This window comes from Eupeodes corollae, chromosome 1 (genome assembly GCF_945859685.1).
Source record: "Eupeodes corollae chromosome 1, idEupCoro1.1, whole genome shotgun sequence".
Taxonomy (NCBI): domain Eukaryota; kingdom Metazoa; phylum Arthropoda; class Insecta; order Diptera; family Syrphidae; genus Eupeodes; species Eupeodes corollae.
In genome coordinates, this window is record NC_079147.1 from 207,996,193 (window position 1) to 208,020,423 (window position 24,231).

A 24,231-nucleotide genomic window follows, 5' to 3' on the forward strand; every position below is an offset into this window, starting at 1 on the left:
ATGAAAAGGTGTGGTCTACAGTTGGGAATTATAATTATTAGGCCCGTTTAAGTTTGTTTGTCTTGTTTATTTTCAAAAACTTTCATTGTTTAGTCAGGAATTAGCAAAACGAAAAGAAAAGTTTAAAATTTTCAAATCCATTAAATCACTGAATATTTAGAAAATTGCTACTTAGTAAAATGTTTAACCCATAACATTGAAAAGATTAAACTTCTGCGCTAGTATTTATTTTAATACTTTAACTTCAATCATGCTTAAAGTTAATTTTTATCATATAGTAAATACAATTAATAACTTAAACAATATTTCACAGCTATTTGAGGTATTTTTGTACACATACAGATGTACATGTACTTGTACAGACACTTTTTCATTGCCATTTGGATGAAATTTAATTAAAAATTAATATAATTTTGCATCTTTATTGTTATATGGAATCTGTAGATAAAATCTTTTTAAACTGCCTTTCGTTTTATTAATTCAATTTGTCAATAATAATGTACTTACTCACATATAAATTAAATTGAAATTATTAACACATATTAAGCTTCAGTGTGATAAATTTCCAATATTAAGTTTTTTTAAAGGAGGTGTTGTGGGTACAAATTTATCTGCTGAGATTTTTTATTGCTTTTATGTTAAAATAAACTAAGTTAAAAAAAGTATGTTTTTGCTTTAAAATCATCAGGTTATATAAAATGGGTTTGGCAACTTTGGATTTTTATTTGTGAACGCATTCTTCTACTAGTCATCCAACTGATATTATCAATTTATTCAGTAAACCCATCGTTTTCAATATGGTTAATGCTATTTCTGAAATTCGGAGTCGGTGACCGCAACTTAAAGAGCGTCTACTTCAATTTTCATCATCGTAGTTGTATAATGGTGTACAGATATTCTTAAAGTTTTTTCCACGTTTTGACAATTCCATTGTTGATTAAAGTGAAATTTTGCCATTTAATGAGAAAAGAAACCATGGTTTTGATTGAGTCCTTGTTTCATCTGTCATACATTTTTATTGACAGCCGATTATATAAGTGTGTGTTGATTATTACTTCCCATAAGAAGTTATTGCAATGGGTCCGATTTGTCATATTGAAAATTCTGACATTTCTCGAAGTTTTATGGGCCGTAAAGACGAAATTAAATATTTTTAGAAAGATGTTCGCGACTTTTTGTTATGCAGATAACAATCCAGAAAGGGCTCTCAAGAAGATTTCGTGGGTGTTTTTTTTTCATAGCAGTTTAAAAAAAGGTGAACATTTTGGTTAACCCTAAATATCTTGCGAACCTAAAACGCTAAAGACTTAAACGAAATTTTATATAAATTATTGTAACGTGATACCCAACAAGTAGTTTTTTTTTTTTGAAAAAAATACAAGTAACGTTTTTTAGAAATACAAAAAACAATAATTTGTCACCTCGAAAATTTTACGATTAAGAAATGATTTTATCTCCCAAATAATTAAATGCAACAAAAAACGTTTTTAACATCTGGTAAAATTTTGAGATAAATCGAATTGACAGATTCAAACATTACTCAAAGTTGGTAAAATTTGAATTTCGTTTTAAATACCTTTTCAATAATTTGAGACTATGGCCTTAAATTTATTTTATCTTATAAGAAAACTTGTTTTCAACAATCGGTAAAATTTCGAAAAAAATAGAATTGACAGAAACTTAAAGGAAATTTAACAAAAGTTGGTAAAAATTCATGTTCACCACAAATATTTTTTCAAACATTTAAGGTTATGGCTTCCAACTATTTTTAATTTATAAGAAACAACATCCCGCCAAATTTTGAGAAAAATCGTTTTTTTTTCCTAAAAATAAAAACCAGAACAAACAAATTAATAAAACTTGGTAAAAATTTACTTTCGACTCGAATAGCTTTTCCAAAATTAAAAATATTGTCTTCAAACTTTTTTTATTGCACAAAAAATATTGTTTTCGATATTTAGTGTTTTTTTTTTATAAAAATCCAATAGTCCGTTTTTTCATAAAAAATAAAATCTACAAGAAATAGTACGCAAATTTGGTAAAACTTGATGTTTCTCAAATTAATTTCATTCATCCAATTTGTAAAAATTTAAGAAATGCTACTAAAATTGGTAAATATTTGTTTTCGTCTAAAAATCTATTTAACAAACTTGATTTACAAATAAACTATTTCTTTATATGAAAAATATTGTTGGTAGTTTTAAAATTTTAAAGAATAATTCAACTTACAAGTTTTTTGAAACCAACACGAAAACCTACAAACTTTTAAGCAACACAAAGTTATCAGTGTCCCATCTCTCTTCTTCAATATAAATTCAGCTTGAATCTTTAGGGTGTAAGTAAGTATTTTCAGTTTACCAGTTTTCAAAGAGATACCGTAATTTGGTGTATTTCTTGGCAAGCGAAAAAGTTTCTTTGAAATCCCTCCACTTCTTCTAATTAATTCGGGCAGCATAGCAAAACGATCATCTTAAGATACTTTCAAAAATTATGTATTTGATTGATAGTGTGACATTTTCATTGCTTAAATTCTTTAACACCGTCAATTCTGCTATGTATCTGTGATAAGAACTCCACCATTCATGAAGAGTATATGGTATTGCAACCTTTGCTTTTTGGCTGATATCGTTTTCCATATTTTTCAAAAATATAAATATTCCCATAAAGCACTGTTATTTTATTAAATACCAATAGAAACTTCTAATTGGAAAAGTCTTCATTTATATAGAGTTAACCACTGAATAGCCTTCAATATTCCAACAAAAATCTTTTTAATATCTGCAAACTCGTTATGATCGGAATATGTAAATATATTTCTTAATCAACTTTCTTTTGGAATTTTTCTTGTCAATAGTTGGGTATAACCCTGTTGTTCAACAAAAACTAGAAACTCAGGAAATCCAAAAGCTCTATTGACTGACTGACCTGCCAAGAAATTAAAAGTGCCTTAAGACTGAAATTTGCCAATTAACATTGTTGAATATCATAAGTATAAATTTTTTAATAAAGTCAATCAGGGTTCCCTTCAATCTTGCCGAATTAGAAAAATTGTGACATAATTTTATAAACTCGATGTTGCGAAAAAGTCATAACCATAGCTGAATCCAATCAAAACGTCAAATATCAACTTTCCAATGAATGCGTTCAGGCATAAAAATAACCACACAAGTGTTAAGAATATTATTGTTTGTTAGTTTTGAAATTTTTTTCTAAAACTCTAACTTATTCAAGAATATATGTATTATTTTTATTTGCCTACCGTGAAAATGAAAAAAAATCAAATCAAATTAATTGTTTTCTTTTTTATTTCATTCACCACACAAAAGAGTAGATAAAAAAAAACAAACTTCAAATCACAATTAAACCAGACAATGTACTCATTTCCTATGAAGCTTGAAACTTATCAGTGCGACCTTGGCACGGTCAGCGAATTCGTGCTATTTAAGCTTTTTTATTGTGTTGTATATTTTCATCAACCATATAGGTAGACTATTGTTGTTAATATTACAATCAATGCCGTCACATAACATTAACCATTATATTGTCAACGTATGCGCATAAGTTTACATTACAATTTTGTGTGTTTTGTTTAATATTTTTTATTTGTATAATAAATTGTAAAAAAATATTCTGCCCAACAGCGAACAAAGTGAGGAAAAAAATATGAAAGCAAAGAAAAAAATAAACAACAGCAACAATAAATAAACAAAAACAAAGAGAGGAATTTTCATTACGAAAAGAGGATGTCAAGATTTAAGAAAAAATATAAAAAAAAGATGAAAAATTTAGATATACGGATTAGACATAGGAGATAAATAAAGATATGCAGGGATAGGAGATAAAGATACATTCATATGAGGTACAACACAACAAACCACACAAAGGTTTAAGGAAAAGTCTGTTTAGATTTATGGGACTTTTTATGACTTAACTAGTTTACTTGATTTTTTTTTTATAAAAATATTGTTGTAATAGAGGTGGAAGTTATGATAAGGTTTTCATTTTTTTTTAAACTAGAAAATTAAATTTATCTAGCGGAACTTCATATATATATGTATGTGAAGAAAAATACAAAATGATAAAAATGCTTAGGTTAAGAGAAGTAAGGAAATATACATATATTGTAGAATTTAGTCAGATGATTTTTTTAATATTTGTATTTATTTCTTTTATGAATTTTTAATATAAAAATAGTTTTAAGTACTAAATTAGGTAAAATCGCTTAAACCCTATGAATTCAATCGAATTAAAGTCCAAAAACATTCAATCGGATAGGATTTTTCAATAGAAAACTTTGAGCGGCTATAATATTATATTAATTAATATTTCCTAAAAATATAAGTATGTATTTACATATGTATTTGAAATGATCTCTAAACTCTTTTTCAATTTTTAATAATCGTTTTTGATATAAAAAGTACGAAGTTCAATCAAATTCTTTGGTTTTTGGTACTCAAATGGATATGAATTGAATACCCTTATAATGATTCTACACAGTGCGAGTAATTAGGAAGGGAGAATAGGATTTAAAAGGAGATACAAATGCACCTTGGTTTTGATTGCCTGCATATTGTAAAAAATGCGAAATATTGAGTCTGGTAAAGCATTCCACATTCGTGTAGTGCGACTAAAAAAAGAATCTCTGTACTTTACAGTAAGGCCGAAATTGGGCTCAAGGGTAAACTGATAGGCATTCCTAAAAGAACGAGTATTCCGCTTGAATTGTTTGAGCGAAAGAATGTAACTGGCTATTTCATTAGAGCATTGCTTATGAAAGTACCGATAAAATAATGAGAGACATGAAACCTTACGACGGTGCTCGAGAAATGCAAAAGTTTCAGTTAGACAACGATCACCTATCATTTTTAGAGCTATCTTTTGAATCCTGTCCAAGAGACTCAAGTGGGTTATAAGAGCAACTGCCCAAATATGGAAATTGTACTCAAGTTTTGGACGAATAAAGACGAATAAAGGAATATAGACTGCCCAGGCTTATATATTTTTTTCTTAAATTTTGTCGGGTAATAGCAAAATTTTAATTTGAAATCATCAAACGCAAACTTAAAATAAAGACTGACTGGACTTGCGGGATGCTACTCAAACTGATGACTTCACATTCGTGTCCGTGCGTCGATATTTTTAAAAGGCTTAGATCATATTAATAACGACATTTTCTGCGACATAACAATATTTACAGTCGTCAGTATCTTTCTTTGTTTTCAAGATGCTTGAGTGTTGAACAATAATTTTTTATCATTTGTACTTATTTTTTTTAGGATTGCGTTTTTTGTAAAAAAAAATGCCAATTACATTTTTCTAAAAAATAATTAAATTTTAACAAAAATATTTGGTATATTATAAAAAAAAGTTTAATTTCAACATCTTTTCTTGTTCCGTAGATACTTGAGTTTTTATTTCTAAAAAAAGGCCAATTTTATTTTTCTAATAAAATTTCAAAAATATTGTTTATAGAATGAAATAATTTTAAAGTAAATATCATTTTTATTTATTCTCGTGTCATTCAAGTCGAAAATAAGTTTTACGAATTGTGTATAATATTTTTTCGTACATTTATCTTTTTTATAGAAAAAAATTTCAATTTTCCGAAATGTTTTTTATGACTGCCAAGATATTTGTGTCCGACTTTTATTTGTAGTTGTTCGAGGTTTTTATATTTTGTAAAAAAAACTGTAACCTCGACATTTCTAAAAAAAATTACCGAATTTAAAAATCTTATTCTTTTATCCATAAAATTATTTTAACATTTTTGTTCGAAAATATTCGAGATGACAAATTATTGTTTCCAGTTTTTTGATCGATAAAAATACTGTTAGTTTAAATTTTGATATCGAGAGATATTTGAAGTGAACCAAATTTTTTTACTTTTTTAGATTTCAAAAACACACATTAATGCTTTTGGAAGTCCTTTTTGCATCTTTTGAGGATATTATCAGTAAAACAGAATTCATTCAAATATGTTTACCGGTTCTTATGATATGGCCAACGAAAAAAAAGTGGCAAATGCTTATCATTATAATAGCGGTTAACTTTTGGTTATAACATTCAACATAATGGGCGTTTTATTAACTTCCCATAGGAAGTTATTGTAATGGGTCTGATGTATCAAATTGAAAATTTTCACATTTCTCGACGTTTCAAGGTCCCTAGAGTCGAAATAAAAGATTTTTAGAAAGATGTCTGTGCTTGCATGTGTACGTACGTTCGTACTTCCGTAAGTTCGTACGTCCGTAAGTTCGTACGTCCGTAAGTTCGTACGTCCGTACGTTCGCGAAGTTTTTTTCAAAGAAATTGCGTGTTTGTTTTTTTTTACCATAGCAGTTTAAAAAAAAGGTGAACATTTTGGTTAACCCTAAACATCTTAGGAACCAAAAACGCTAGAGACTTGAATTAAATTTTATATAATAAACTGTAACGTGATACCAAACAAATATATTTTTTGGAAAAATTCCATTTAACGGTTTTTTTATAAATCAAAAAAGCTGAAAAAAAATTGTCACCGCCAAAATTTTAAGACATTTAATTATGATTTCATCTCCAAAACAATTTTGTGCAATGAAGAATAATGTTTTTGACATCTGATAAAATTTTGAAAAAAATCGAATTGACAGTTTTTTTATAAAAAATAAAAATCCAAAAAAACATTACTCAAAATTGGTAAAAATTGAATATCGATTCAAATATCTTTTCAAAAAATTGAAATTTGGGCTTCGATCTTATTTTATCTTATAAGAAATATTGTTTTTAACATTCTGAAAAATGTTGAGAAAAATCGAATATACAGTTTTTGTACAAAAAATAAAAACCTATAAATAAATAATAAAAGTTGGTAAAAATTGATTTTCGACTCAAATATCTTTTCAAAACTTTGAGATATTTGGCTTTAATTTACTTTTATCTTTCAAAAAATATAGTAACATTTTGAAAAAATTCGAATCAACAGTTTTTTTACAAAAAATTAAAAACCGAGAAAAAATTAACAAAAGTTGGTAAAAAATGATTTTCGACTCAAATATCTTTTCAAAAATTCGAAATAATAGTTTCTTATTAATTTTCACTTATAAGAAATATTGTTTTCAACACTAGGACAAAGTTTGAGAAAAATCAAATTGACAGTTTTTTTTTACCAAAAAATAAAAACCTAAAAAAATGTATAAAAGTTGGTAAAAATTGATTTTCGACTCAAATATCTTTTCAAAAATTGTAGGTATTGGCTTCAAACTAATTTTATCTTATAAGAAATATTGTTTTTGAATATTCAGTAAAATTTTGAAAAAAAAAACGAATTGACAGTTTTTGTACAAAAAATTAAAAACCTAAAAAAAAATTAACAAAAGTTGGTAAAAATTGATTTTTGACTCAAATAGCTTTTAAAAAATTAAAAATATTGGCTTCAAACTTCTTTTATTTCACAGAAAATATTGTTTTCGATATTCAGTAATTTTTGTATAAAAATACAACAACCCGTTTTTTCATAAAAAAATAAAATCTACAAAAAATAGTACGCAAATTTGGTAAACATTGATACGGGTACACATAGACAAACTTTTAAGCAAGAAAAATCGATAGACGGGATGGGAAGTTATCAGTGTGGGTCGCATCCCAGCCTCATTTTTTCTTTAAATCAACCCTTTAGAAGGTAACTTATTCTTCATACTAAATTAAAAACATTGTTCTTACATATTAAATTGGATTAAAGTTATTCTATGAATCTTGAAATCTGAAAAGCTTGTAACTGTCATTAAAGTAAATAAACTTTAAACAAAAGCGTTACTGGTTAAGGCTATAGATCTAAATAAAGTGGAAGTACGGCCTTAAAAACTCTTTGGCAGAAGAATTTGTATTTGCACTGGCCAGACTTTTTTAAAGAACAATTATTCTTATAAACCAATTCAATATTGCGCATCTACTGCAACCGCAGCCAGCCCCATCGAGAGTGGGGGAACACCACCGGGCCCGGGATTTTATAGGGGCCGTAAAATTTAAAGCAATGATATATATTATATATATATTCATCATCAACATACCTATTTCCATTATTTTTTAGGGACCCCAAAATTTAAAATTATTCATGCTTTCGCAATAGGCACCCTGTTTGCATGTTATCTACCAATCTATCATTTACAAGCTTGCCGATCTGGGCCCCTGATTATTATTGGCGCACATTTTTGGTAATATTTAGTGAAAAATTGGGCAACTCTGAACTATTGAAAGAAAGTTATAATAAATGGTTTCGCTTTTCTCATTTAGATTAACGTAAATTTCACATTTATTTTATTTTTCTTTTGAACTTGAAAAAAAAAAAACAGAAATATTTATTTCGGTTTCTGTTTTTATAGTGTTTCTTTTCTTCAATTTCTGTTTCTGAAATTACAACGAAAAATGGTAATTTTTATCGTCTCGGGCCCGGAATTCCTCACGACGGCCCTGACTGCAGTCTATGCAATTGTCACTGATTGTCTAATGTCCTGATGTGGTTGAAATAGCGTAGTAATATGTGCAAAATCTTCAAAATATTAATTTTTGAATTCAATTCAATTCTAAAGAAACAAATAATTGAAGTTGAAGTGATATTGGTCTAAAAAATATATGAAAGCAAAACATTTTAAAAAGTTTAAATATCATTAATTTCGCATTTAACTATAAAATCTTTCAAAGTAAAAACTAAAAAATGTATATTACTCCAAAATGTATTTGTTCGTAACGAACGACTCGTCTTTCGTGTATTTTTTTTTCAAGATCATTTCCCTATACTATACCCATATCTAACTCGATACCTATTACCAGCTATCATACTTACTTAACGTATCTAGGGTTAAACCATTAACCTTCCCATTTTCAATGTTTAATATCAAGTTGCCTTTACACCACACGATTACCTTTTGCTATAAGCCTATAATATACCCGCATTCATTTCTATTACCTATAGTGTTATTTTCTTATAACTTTTGTTGTTGTTTTTTTGTATTGTTAAATTATTTTATAAACCAGTTTTGAAGTCGAGCAAAAAAAAATATAATATAGGTAATAAATAACTGTCCCTGGAGTTCAATGAATCGACATTCTACAAGCGCTAAAAATAACCATTAAAAAATACATAGACATACATTCACTTTATTTGCTGAAAATTTATAAACATTTACTTGACGCGCCCCTATTGTCATAATAACAATAGTTATGCATTTTTCGCTTGTTAAATCATTGTCGACCTTTTATGTGAATACGGATTTATTTTTTAGTTTTGTTTTATTGCTAAAAAAATTACATACAAAAATCAATGAATCAGATTCATTGCTGTCTCTACCCTGATGATTACTATAATATTGCAGTTTTCTTTTGTTTGTTTTGAAATTTATTAAAAAAACTATACCTACCGACCGAAACATTTTGTCACTCAGAAAAAATATCCTTGACTTTCAAAAACACAAAGAAACAGTCGTTTTGTAGAGTGAGTCGTGTCGGTCGTCGTCGTCGGGTTAAAGTAAACCAAAAAGTACACTCAAACTTATAGCCATGCTTCTCTCCCCTTGACTCAATCTCTAAATAAGCACAAAGAACAAAATTTTGTTTGTAAAAATTTACAATATCAAAAGCAATGAAGGTCTTTGGAGACTCAAGAGTTTAAAAAAAAAATAATCCAAAAAAGAGAACTAAGAAAAACTACTCACAGGGTGATTTGAAACAAAAAAACTGTGTTGCCATAGGCAATTTTAAAATGTCCCTTTTTTCTTTTACAAAATAAAAAAAATCGTGCTTAAAGCAGCTCCCAGAATAGTCAAGGACCTTATTCGTTCTTAAAACATTCTTTTTTATTTTTCTATTCACTTTTACGTCAGTTTACTTAAGTGGGGTTCGTTTTCGATTTCTATAGCTTTCAAAAGTCAAACTGAATGAAAGGATGCGTTCCGAAATTATGGTCAAAACTAAATGTATATTTTCTTGAATTATCATCTTGAAAATTGATAATAAATTTGGTGTAACAAGTGTTTTTTTCACTTGTGGTTTTCAATCTCGCAATCTTAGTTTAGTTTGCCATTTTATGTAGAATAGGTTTAAATATTTCCGAACGATGTTTGAAAATCGTTGCATATATGCAACAAAACGTCAGCTTATTAATTTGTGTTGTGCGCCTGTGGTGTGGCTTCCAAGATTGTGTGATTTAACACCGCTGGACTATTTTGTGGGTAATGTGAAGTTGCTTGTCTATGCAGACGATTAATGCCTTCGGAGCATCATTGCTGAACAAGGACATATTTATGAACCTAATTTCTACAACAAGTGTTCAAACATTAGGTCTCTCGGGCTTGAAAACCATAGGTCTAAAAAAACACCGTTTTCTCAGGGAATCGAGAAGAATCCCATTTTCACAGAAAAAGAGTTGAAAAGACTCTTCGAAAGAAAAAAACATCGAAACGAAACAAATTTTTTTGAAAACAAAATAATAGGTGTATGTGGATGATTTGTATACCATTTTTGTAAGACACATTTTTGTCAATAGGAACACTAGGGTTTTAATTTTCTTAAGTATATAAGTAATAGTTTTCAGCATTCAGAAATTTCGCTTCTTCAGTATTTCTATTTAAAGTTAGCACACGTAATTTATATTTGTCACAATTACTTATTGCCGTTGATATTCTTTTGATTTTAGAATCACCCTGTGTGAACTTCTCACAAACTCGTGTGTGTAAAAAACATAAAAAGCCAAAATTAACTCATATCCAATCCATAGGTACCTAGAAAAAAAACAACAATAAATCTACTCAAGAACAACGTGACTCTTTGAGTTACAAAAGTTTCAAACTTTCAGTATTTGGTTTTATAAAAACAGTGAGTCAGTTCTTTTTTTGCTTGTTGATTATTTTTGTTTATCAAATGCAATTTACCTTCTCAATTGAATTGAATTTTATGAAAATTTCAAAAAAAAAAAGAAATATTAAAAAATAAAATGACAACTTTAAAGTAAAGGAGTTTGGGAAGTTAGGTAGGTAGGTACTTTGCACATTATAATTAAGTACCTATTTTTACTTTTACATATACAAAACACAATACAAAAAAGTAGGTAAAAAAAGAACTGGAGAAGACGTAGTAGGACGTGACAGACGAGGGTCGTTCGGTGCTCCGATTTTCGTCATCTTCGAATTACAAAATAAAAGTACTACATCCATCTTATCGATGGTTGTTTTGTTTTCATTTATTTTCTGTCAACATTTAACTGTGGCAAGCGAATGAATTAAATTGTGACAAAAATCAGAATAATAACAATGGTCGAAAAAAAATTACTTGCTTACTTCCTGATTTCGATTATCTTCTTTAAATTTGGGTACCACATCAGGTTTTTAAAATATACCATTGGGTTTTTAAAGCTTAGTTAAAACACAAAATATGAATTCTATGATGATTTTGCAAAGTACAAATCGTTAACTTTTACACACGATTTAAATTGTTTAAGTATCTCATTTAGTTTTTGCAAATTCTCGTTAGTTATTAAAGTACTTATGGGGTCTTCATTTGACTCTACCTGAAGTTTTGAAAAACCTATAATGCTGTTCCTTTATGTTCTTGACTAACTCGTTTTGGAGTTAATTTTAAGTGTTGATTTTGAATCAAAACTAAAATTTTAGCTATATGTATATATGTTACACTCAAAAATACTAATATCCAATATTATTTGTACATTTCTTTTTGAAATATACCACAAATGCTTTATAATATAACCTTGAGACTACGAATTCGTTATAAAATCAAAAATTTCGTTTTCTGTTAAGAAACGTTCTAGCATAAATGCTTTACTCAATGTATGTCAAGTAAAGACTAACAGTTAATGATGCATTTTTTGAGATAAAAAAGCAAGATACTGAACATTTTAAGCAAGTGTAAGTTTTTTTGTTCAATCATAATAGGTTGCACTCAAAATCTTGACGTAATAGAATAATTTTTAAGTCAGATTCGAACTAAGAAATCAAAAAACCTTAGACCATCCCTGATAACAGTCTTCGCACACAGGAATGGTTGAGACTTTTAAGTCACTAGGCCCTAGTTCTCAACGGACTGTTGGGCTAATTTTCTAATTTTTCTTTTAAGTCAAATTGGTATTTAAATTGCAGGGACTTTTAAAAGTTCTTCATTTATAATAAAACATGGTAAAAAAAACTAAGGTTTTAAAGTCTCCTGTCACATATCAATTTTTTTGCAACTAAGGGGCCGGTTATAGCTATCAGTAAAATTTGAAACAGGAGGAATCTGAAATGTTTTACTGATGAGCGTTTATAGCCATCAGCAAATTTACGTCATTAAATTGTTGTTTTCTTTCGATCCTAACATCGAGCTTCGTGCCTCAGACAATTTTTTGGTATTGCTTTCATCAGTAAAATGTTGAATGATGTGATCGAAACAGTAAAATATTGGAACACCAACAGTAACTGCTTTTGGCAGTCAGCTGTTCAGTAAAATAAAATTTCATCATTAAAAAAACTAAAATAGATTTATAAATTCAATTAAACTATAAATGCATTGTTTCTTTTTGAAAAAAAAAATATATACTTGAATACATACCTATTATATCAATCTTTTGCTAGAAATAAATCTGTGACATGTTTAAAAACTAAAAACAAGAATTTTACTGATGGATTTTACTGATAACTAGTACCGGTCCCTAAAAATAGTGTTTCTAATATTATTATAAAGTCTTCTAAAAATACCCTACAACATTTTTTTTGTGTTGAGATTTTAAACATACACTATTTTACAAATCTAAACTTTCTTGCAAAAAAAAACATCAAGAAATTTAAATTTTACCAAATAAAAGTTCACTACATTCCACTGTTAGTTGCCGAAACATCAGATCAAAAAACAAAAACCTATCGACTTCCAGCAGCAGGCAGCAGCCTACCGAACAAGGGAAAGTTGTTTAACAAAAAAAAAATATAGTAAAATTCAGAAAATAAGAAAAACAAACCAAAAAAAAAATTAAACGTGGAGGATTGTGATGTTTTCTTGAACTCTACACCTTAGCTCAGACTCAGAGCTGGAACCAACTTCATACCGGTCGTTTCGTTTCGCCATCATAGGTTTTTATTCGTATCTCAGTTTGGTTCTGTTTTTGTTCAATTTGAATTCCCAAACCGGATGGTTTAGGCTCTGGTTTCTTCTTGATTAAAAAAAGCAAAAATCAAAAAAAACTTTCGATCAGAATAACACATACGGGCGGCGGCGGCGCGGCGGAAACTCAAGATAAATATTCACGTACACAAAAGATACAAGATATTCCCCGATGAAAGTGAAACATATAAATTCGTAGTTACGGCAACATGTTGCTGACATACTTACCATAATGCCTTAAAAGAAAGAAGACATCTCAAATTATTTTTGTCCATTAATCATTTTTGGTTTAACAACAACAAAAACGGAACTTTTTTGAACTTCAATCTTACTCTCGGTGACAAAAACTATACAAAAACAACGACAACAAAGATTGAAAGTGTTCTATAAAAATGTGGTGCTCTGTGTAGGTACAATAATAATTTATTACATCATGAAATACAAATAACAAAACAAATAAATAAACAAAACAACAACAACAACATCAAAAAACAACTAATGCTAAAAATATACAAAAACCATAACTAAAATTTGTAGTATAGAATCTTTATTGTAATTCTGGTTGTGATGTGATAAATGAAGTCATTAGCATCTTATGGCTTGGAGAATTGGTATTATGCAAAAAATTTCAAAAGACTGAAAAATAAAATATAATTAACTAGGAAAATTGGATATATTGTGTTTTGTGTATAGGAAACAAAACAGAAGAACGTAAGTTACGAGAATCGAATGTAATTAGATTTACATTTTTATCCAAAGAGATTTACATTTATCACAATCTGCATTGAAATAGTCAGCAATTATTTATTCAAATGTGTCTGGATTGGAAATCAAAAAATATACATAGATTGAGTTTGAGAATTTATAGAATTTAATTCTTTGGTATATTGTTTTATTTTATTTTCGATTCCTTTTTGTAAATTGTGACGAAATTTCTCATTTACTGTGTGCTCTGCTTTAGAAAAAATATAAACAAAGAACTTTACAAAATATACGAGTATGTATAAGAAATAAAGTCATGATGTTCAGGGTTTTCTAGACCACAAGAGTGACGAACATGTGATGCTTCAGAGTCTTCACACTTAAAGTTTCTGATGGTTTTTAAAAGTGAATGTGTGGAGAACCGTTCGAAAAAAGAAACTTCTGTTTTGCCATATCATTTCAATGTTAATAAATTATATGTATTTCAAAAAATTGTCCTCATGATGTGCAGTCTTGCACAAAAATAACATTTGGAAACAAAGTAACCTAAACAAATATTTTTTAGTTAAAAAAAAACATTAACTTATTCAAAAAACTTGCTTTGAGAAAAAGCATACAATTTATTTAAAAATGTTGCAAAGAATACTGAGAAATCTATGCAAACAAAGAACATAAACGAGAATTAAAGATGGTTTCAAAAAAAAAAGAATTTTACTCCCGGTGAGTCACCGGCCTTTCGAATTCGTTGTATAACGTTGTTATGAATTTCGCCGGATGAACTACATTGTCGGTTCCTAGGACGACTTTATCATTTATAAACTTGCCTACCGACGACGCTGTCAGTTTCAGAACGACATCCCAGATGCTCTGTTAGCCAATGTTTCTGTTCTCTGCTCTTTGCCTCTATTGTCGACATTAAGATAAATTTCAAGGAATTGTAAGTTGATACCTCTAAATAAAAAACGTATGTTCCTTACGTTGGAATTAAGATCTTTTAACGAAAAAGTGCTAAAATGCTTTATTTGAGATGATTTACAAATCCTTTTTCGATTAATTTTTTCCGTCATTGTTTATTTTGTTTTGGTTTCGTTTAACTAAAAATTCACTTTAGCTATTAATCGAAGCCGAATGACAGATTAAAGAAATTAGAATGAGTGTGAAAGGGTTGCGATTCCAGAGAAGTTAAACAAAATGTCGGTAGTGCAGAGCATGTTACCAGCATTCGATGTACTCTCCACCATTGTGTTAAGGTAATGTTGTCCTACCAATGGCAACACTATGTAAAGGGCCACTCACATGACATACACCATTTCTCTTTAGGATTTTAAAATTTTTGACAGTCCTTTTTATTTCAGATATTATTTTGTTCTTGTTCATAAAAATATTCATCAACTAATTTTCAATTTCCCCTTAAAATGTGTGAGTAGTGAATACAGTTATTAATTTCAATAAGAGTGACCATAAAACTTGTTTATCCAACATGTGTCATGTAAAGTTAATTAACAAAAATAATTTTCAAAAACACTTTAACTGAGACTTCTCGGAAAACAAAAATAAATGTATTTAAGTAATCAATATAATGTTTCATTAAATCATCAAAATAATAATAGTATGTAAATTATGAGTCATAAAAAAGTACATGTAAGATAAAAAAGTTTTGTAACCTTAAGTTATAATTTATTTTTTTTCCAATAAATTAAATAATTAAACTTTGCACCTACCCATTGTGCAAATTGAAATAGTAATGAAATGTTTTGTATCTATAGGGTTGTCTGTCAAAATTAATTAATGATTACAGGACTGATGTTTATCAGAAAGTGATGCCACTTTGTCTTTTCAGTCGGAAGCTCAGTATATTTTTTTTACTTGTGACATATGGCAAGTTTTGCATTCGAACTCGAGATTTTAATTAAACATGATGGTAGAGAAGTCAAAAAAAGTAGGTTCCGTAATTCAGTCTGCTTGTATGTCCTCACCCTTACATAACAAAGTTCAAAGTTAAAAGATAAGGTTTTAAGCACAATCGCGATTTTTCTTTTTTTTTAAATCAATTTTAACAATATAATTTGTTTTGTTCAAAAATTGAAAATTCGGATTTACTCGAATATTAACCGATAGATTTTTTAAATCTTTTTGTACTGCTCTTACAGATACCCCCCATAGAACCATTATTTTGAATTTTCTCAGGAACTCATGAACCGAATTTAATAATTTTGTTTGCTAAAGCTTGATGATTGAAACAACATTTCTGATTTTGTTATCTTAAAAACGGGTCAACATTTTCTTAAAAATATTATTATTTACAAATATTTGCATATATAATAATAAATGGATACAAAAAATGTGTGTATGCAAAAATAGAAAAATGATATAGATAAGGAACTCATTAAAAAAAAACACCAAAGGTTTTCAAAAACAATGTAAAATTAAGGTTTTTTGAGAAATCAAAAAGCATTTACATTTACATTTTTTTTGTAGGTATAATTTTGAATCTTAAATTATAGGTACTTATATGTCCTTCAGACACTTCAAAATCTTCTTTCAACCAACAATTGTTTACAGGGTTGCCACTTATTAGAATTAAAATGAATTTAAAAACAAATTTTTTTAAATTAAACCATTGCTTACCTTAACCTTAAAAGTATCTTCACAGAGCTTTTACCAATCTTAGCTTGCTTAAATTCCACAGTTTTGTATCTACTATATAAACAAAATATATTTAACCTTAGTTTTTTTCTTTATGAATGGTGAATGTTTGTTTACATCACGGTATGTTTGTTTGGTGTGTTTTGTTTGTCTTCCTTAATATTATAAAATGTAAATTTATGTGTGATTGTAAACTTTATTTTAACGCTCTATCATTTTAAATTAGTTTAAAAAAACTGCATTTTTGATTGTGTTTGTTCTTATTGAGTAATTTTAGTTTAATAATTGAAAAATTTCACATACCTTACAAAATTATATTTAAAAATATTTTTAATATACTAACCAAAATATTATTCACATACATAAATAATTTCTCTGCACATTTTTATTAAACTATTAATCAATTCGAAAAAAATAAAATAATAATTTGCCATTTCTTCATTTTTGCTACAATATAAATACATTTAAATAAAATTAATATATATTTTTCATAATTATAATGTATTTTTATTTTCTGGTTTTTTAATTTTAGATAATGTATGGTGGTTTGGTATATTATTTGTGATAAAATAAAAAAAAGCAAAATACTTTATTTATAAACCTTAAATGCTCTCTCATTGTGACCGACATTGCAATTGTATATTTTAATAATTCAACAAAAAATATGTTTTTTAAACCAAATAAAAAATATCTAGTCTCTTGTATTGCTTTTGTTTAAACAAATAAATTAATCTGTTAAAAAAAAACCTAATAATAATTCTTAATGTTGCTATTCACATTTTTCTTTTCCTGTTTTTGTTAATTTTTCACTTAAAATTTGTCAAAGAATTTTATTATTACAACAAAAAATAAACTGTAATTGAATGACTTTATATAAATGTAGTTGGGCAATAAAATTTGCAACTTTTTTTTAGAAACTAATTCAAAACCAACGAAAATAGTTGTTGATTTTCTTATTTCTAAATATAAATATTTGCATTTAAAATTACTGTATGTAACATTGTATATGTAAAAAACTAAAATTATTATTGTAATTTTTATTTAACTATCCCCCTTAAACAACAACAACAACAAAAGGATTTGTTTAAAAAAAAACACATAATCTTGTATATGTTTGGCTTATTGTGTACATTTTCATAATGCATTTTATATATTTATTTCTATAGACATTAAAATTAAATTAATATCTATATATTTAAAACAAAATATTTCAAATACATTTTTCGTAGTATTTAAAGCAACAAAAACTCAAGTGTGCTATTTTGTGGTAAGCGTTTTCTTTCAATGTAATTATTTATTTATTTATTTTTTTGTATACCTTAATAATTAAAAAAAAACACACACATTTAGACTAATTAATTGTTTAAAAAACACATTTGATTTAACCTCTCTATAAATCGCCACCAATTCAGCGACAGTAAACTATATAAATACATATACTTTAGTTCTCATTTCTATATTACAAAAATTATAACTCTATTTTGCATGGCTTTAAAATTTAAACTAGCTAAAATATAATAATTTAACAAAATTAAATATATTATAGTTTTAATTGATTTTCCTGTAAAAAAAAATAAAAATATATTTATATACATAAATTAATATAAATTACTATTTCCATTGAATTCATTTTGTAACCTGCATTTGTTTTTCTAAGTGTTTCACTTTATATTTACTTATAGTCGAATAAAATTTTAAACAAAAAAATTATTCATAAATAAAATAAAAATATTGTATGTAATTTGTTTTATGTAGAATATGTTAAAGTTAAAAACAAAATATTGAAAACAATAAAAAACCAAAACAATTTATTTGAGAGCAAACAAAAAATGCTGTTGTGCTGTGTTTCACTTATTTAAGGCTGTGTGCTGCGTATTTTTTTTTTAAAATATTGTTTAATTAATTTTTTTTTTTGGGCTAACTATTTAAACAAGAATATTTAGATGCATTACTTTTTTTTAATGGGAATTGGATATGTTTTTTGCGCTGTTTTAAATCGAAAAAAAAATCGATTTTAATGTTTTGTTCTTTTAATTTGTAGACATTTGTTAACTTTTTCTGTTATGTTTAAAGAAAAATACAAATTTTAGTGCACATAACTTTTTTTCCAGCTGAAAAGGCTTAAATGTTTGGAATTCACGAAATTTCAATAAGGGAAAGCATGAGTTAATAAAAAAAACTTAGAATTATAAAAGGTACCTACCTATTTTTGATGCATAGGTATTTAAAGTAAGGAGGTATGAACTTTTTTGAAAAACTAATTTAATTAACATGCACGTCAAATTGTACTGTGTAGTTTTATTTATAATATGTAGTTTAATACAGGTCTAGTTTAATGGCCGCTTTTTGTAGTAGATCTTACAAAAAAAATCATCGTCATCAAAATAGGTTTGAAATTATGGTATGGTGGCTTTTGCATGTAAATACACAAAATCACTCCAGGAATAAAACAAAAATGTAGAATGTAATTAGGTCCATTTTCAAAGCTTATGTATGTACTACTTTTTTGGGGCCGAGATGTCTTTTCCTCCAATGGAAAACCAGAAACCAACAGAACAATGTATGTAAAATTTAAAGGATGTTCCTTAAGTTACGCAAACATGCCAATGTGACAACTGACAGTTCGGGATTAGTTGAAAGCGCTGCACGAAAGGACAACCAATTTTTATTGTTAAGCAATATCTTTATGTGAATGTTGATAAAACTAATTTTCATCTTAATGAATTCGTTTTTCGTCTTATTTAAGGCTGAAAACCCACGAGCAATTTTAACAAGTTAACCATTTTTAGTGTCTAAATTAAAAGCCAGAGAAATGTTTTAATTTCTGCCAAAGTCATTAAATAATCGTATATTCGAGTGTTTCTGTCATAAAAATCGGTCATCCAAATCAACATAACTGAAATGGATTTTCGTTACCATGAAAGGTGAAATTGAAATATACAAATTGGAGGGATTGCTAATGCAATTTGTCCTTGACGGTCAATTTGGAATGCCTAAAACTTCAAATCCTAACATTAATATCTTCAGATGTATATACCAATTAGCTCTCATTGAGTAAGAAAGAAGTCCCTAAATAGACTTATAGTTCCCTGAACCAATTATTGCAACCAACTTAATTCATCAAATTTTGCTATTTTATGCTGGTAAAACTTTTAAATTTCAACAAAAAGCTTTACTTTCTTTGTTCATAAATTAAAAAAAATGTATTGTTAAATGTAAAAAAGATCGACGGCTGAAATATAAAATCAATTCTGAAAATAAATTACAAGGAAATTTAAAAGATGGCTTAAAATAAATGCCCATATATTTTTTCTCAACATGATTATTTTTTTGATTATTTATATATTTTAATAATAATTTTTAAAAGGTATTGATCTTTGAGTTGGCAACAGTATCAGCCCTATTCTGCTATTCACGTGAATCGTATATTCGATTCACCCGTTCGATTCCTTTCACACTGCCTTTGCAGCCTGCTATCCATCGGGTGAACTACATTATTCTAAACTAATTTGACATTCACGTAAACAGCTGTTCATTAGACAATTTAGAGAATGATGGATAAATTGTTTTGATTCATACAAAAATTAAGTTTAATCAATCCAATTGTTTTATTTGTGTAATTTTTGGAAATGGACATTATTGGACTTGGTATTCCAATTGTAAACAGAAGGATAAGAAAATCCTCAAACAGAGAGCTTCGAAGAAATATTAGAAAGTAACAAAAAAAAACTCCTCGGTGGTCCTAGGAGGTTGAGTCTGTCTCTTGGGCTATTTCAAAATTCTCGGAGTTCTCGGGTTGTCGTTTTGCATTATTTTTTGTAATATCTGTATTTTATTTCATTACAGAAATAATTGTTGCAAATTATTACTTGTGCGTAGTTCTTCCCCTAAAAACGTTATTAATCTTTTATTTATTAAAAATATTCTAAATAAAGCAATAAATTAGTTTTTACTTACATTTTGCTAACAATAATTGACAAACCAGACATCAAATGGAAACTCCGCTACATTTCTTATGCGGATCTGAAGGCTCCCGGAAATTACGCCAGAATTTTTATTTGAAAAAAAACGCCAGAAAATGTTTTCTGTTTCAAATTGGAAAAAGAAGCAGAATTTTTTGTGGAAAATAAGACAGAAAGAAATTGTGCCAGACAGAAACCAAAATGGAAATTAGGACAGAAAACCAATTGATATATTCTGGCCTAATTTCCTTACATCAAATTGGGAAAAAAGCCGGAAGAAGAAAAGAAATTTTATTTCTGGCTTTTTTTCCAAATATTTTTTTTTTGCTTTTTTTCCATTTCTGTAAATGGAAAAAACGCCAGAAAATTTTTAGGAAAAAATGCCTGTAATTCCGAAATTTTGCCAAAAAAATTTGGGATTTTTTCCTAGGAAAAAAAGCCAGAATTTTGTATAAGGAATTTTCTGGCGTTTTTTCCAAAAAAAATTCTGGCGTAATTTCTTCTGGTGTAATTTCCGGGAGCCGATCTGAATTGTATAGAATAAATGCGTTCACGTGAATAGAAGAATACAGCGCAGTATTACCGATGTTACCGACATACACAGATTCATTTCGAATGAATAGCAGAATAGTGATTTGACATTTCAACATGAAAAGACTTACGCAAGAACAATGCTTCTAAATTTGAACTGGTACACTGCCCGATAAGTGTGAAAGAAGTTGTTTTCCTGACAAGGATTTCGAGCCGTTATTGCCAATATATGTGTGCCCACAAATGCCGTTAAAATTTTTTGAAAATTGAAGCTCCAGATTAGACTACGTCAGAGCCAACATAGGCGGATATATTCTGTCAAGAAAAGTAAATTTCAAGTCAATTTTTAAAAAATAAACTTTGTCATATTCATTTCAAAGTTCTATGTCTGCGAAAAAAATAAAATTTATTTGTTAAATCAAATAATTTGGTAGTACTCTTAATATACCAAGCTACTCAATCCTTACATCGTTAAAATGCCACCTTAAAAGTGTTTAATTTAAACCAACTTTCTCAAAAAGTAAACTTTGTTCGTTTACGAGTTATAACTTCCAACCGACGATATGTTACGCATAAAGTAGTTTTATGGTTGGGTACAAATACAAGTCAAAAATGATGACACAGATAGTTCTTTATAATAATAAATTTGTTAAAAGTTAATTTCCATATCTGTTCTATATTTCTTTTCTTTTTATAAGACATTGTTTTTTAGTTACCTGTAAAATATTTGTTTCATATTTATAAAATCATACTCCGTGATGTTTTTAAGATATTATCTAAACCTATGTATGTGGTCAATTAGATTGTTAGGTCATATGGAAATAATTATACCTAAAAATAATGTTAACCTCATGTTAAGTGTATACGAAAAAGTAATCATACAAACATTTTAATAATGATGATAAATTAGGGCAATTAAAATAAAGGAACATTATTAAGTATGGGAAGTAATAAGGTATTAAGTTTCTAATCAAGAAAAAGTATTCACATTCGAGTATGTGTAAATAAACGATAGGAACATAAAAGATTTATACCAGGAGGGTTGCCATTAATAATAAAGGTTTAAGGTTAAACTTGAAAGGATTTTACTTTTTCGAAGACATTTAAAAACAGTTTTTTTCGAAAATTTTTGAGATTTGGGATGATTCTTTAAGTAGACTTCTGGACACTTTAGCTAAATTGAGCTAAAGTAATAGTTCAAAAATTATTTGTTAAACAAAAATGCAATCGGAAAATAATAAAAAAAATCCAAAATTATTGATATTTAATATCAATAATTTTGTAAATTTTTTTTATGAAGCCCGAACAAAAATAAAGGGTCCGCCAAATAAATTTTTCATTTTTTTTGAAAATGCTATAAAAACATCGTAGCGCCAACATCCTCCTCTTTAATTTTTGTGAACAAATATTCGTTCAACAGGACCGATAACGATCACTGTTACGGCCACTCCTTGCTCATTTTCGAAGAAAAATGGCCCAATTATGCCTCTGGACTATAATCCGTACCAAATAGTGACTCGTTTTGGGTGTATCGGCTTTTCAATGTATGCGTGCGGGTTTTTCTGTGACCCAAATGCGACAATTTTGCTTGTTTCTATACCCGCCAAGATGAAAATGAGCTTAATTTTTTGGCAAAATCGGCATTTTCTCTAAGCGTTGCTCCCAGCATTGTTCAAGCGTATACGAAACCATATTCGTTCAGCGAAAGGATAAAACTAATTATCTGCCAAATCAGATATAAGCTAAGTATTAAAATTCACGAAATAAGCACAAGTTGAAAAAAAAACGTTAAATGGTGGACCCTTTAGTAAGTAAATGTGTTCATATTTTTGTTCGCTTCACTGCTTGAGTGGGAATATATAAAAGAAGTGAAAAGTTCCCAACTTTCTTTGTAGGACCGTGAAAAAAAATGTAAGCTATGGGCTAAATCGAACCGTTTACGTTTCTGTTACTTCTAGATTCTTTTATTTTAAGGGTACATCGAGGACGTTCTGTAAGTCGGGTATTTGTTCTTTAATAAATATAATATACATTTATTTCAGAACTTCTAGGTCATTTCGTTTGCTCAACTATAACTTATCATAAATATAAAATACAAAAATACTACTTCGAGTGATCTCAAAATACATATCCTCAAAATGATAGTGAAAATAGCTGCGATATGTATTTCGTTCTGAAAGAAAAAAAATGCTAAATGAAAAAGTATTAATTTCTATTTCTCCGTTTCCAATATTTTATAGTATCAAAAATCAAGAACGGTACGAAAAGCACCATCGAATAGGATTAATTTTCACAACGAAATACATTGTAAAGCTCTTTAAATTATTCACACATCAAAAAGGCTCAAGAGAAGAAGAAGCTTCAACATATTTTTTAATAATATAAAATACTTTGCTTTAATTTAAAATACAAATTTTTTAATTAAAATATAGATACGGTGTTTTTTTTGACGTGTGGTTTTTAATCTGGCAATACTTTTTGTGTTTGTGTTTTTGACAGCTATCACTTGATAAATGCTCCATTTAGTTTGTCATTTTATATAAAATAGATTTACTCCTGACCAAAGTTTGTAAATCGTGAAAGTTTATTACCAAAATAGTGGTTCGGTTCGCGTTGCAGCCAATGATCCATATTAATTTAAAAACACTATAGAACTACATATGATAAATGACTATTTCGTTCCTGAATTGGAGGATTTTGATGTTCACTTTCTTACTTGAAAACCACACGGCTAAAAACAAACATCCTATTGTTCAACTATTCAACTTTTATAAACATACTACTCCCTAAAAATGTCTTTTTATCATCAGACCCCATAAAATTGCCATTTACCTGTGATAAAAAGATTACTATCAATATTTTTAAAATTAATTTTTTATATCTGTGACCTAGCAGACATATCTACGGTAGCTGCTCGAGTTTGTACATATTTACATATATTGGGTCCAAATTCTATATGAATATGGTTTAATTTTAAAAATAAAAATTCTAATCTAAGTTTGGTAAATAAAAACACATTCAAACGAAATGACCTCGAAGTTTTGCTATCAACCAACAAAACAAACCTCACAATGAGTTATTAAAATTAAAATTCTATAAAAATTCCAACCCTCAAAAATGTGATTATTTACTTATGAACCATAATATTTTGTTTTTATTATTTCCAGTTGTTTAACTCAACAATAAAAATAAATACAGAATCCACTTTGCGCTAGAGAAGCAACTTCCATTATTATTCCTCAGGATTATTGACTACATAAAGTAAGATTCGAAC

At 27.9% G+C, this 24,231-nt stretch overlaps 1 protein-coding gene across 7 annotated transcripts in view; it reads left to right on the forward strand.

Moving 5' to 3' along the window:
• LOC129939379 (myb-like protein I) overlaps positions 1-24,231 on the forward strand; it is a 104,443-nt gene that overhangs the window by 59,688 nt on the left and 20,524 nt on the right. For all 7 annotated transcript variants that reach the window (XM_056047370.1, XM_056047373.1, XM_056047374.1 and 4 more), the window contains one exon: positions 24,125-24,218. The gene's annotated coding sequence lies outside the window, so the exon portion shown is untranslated. The remainder of the gene's footprint in view (positions 1-24,124; positions 24,219-24,231) is intronic.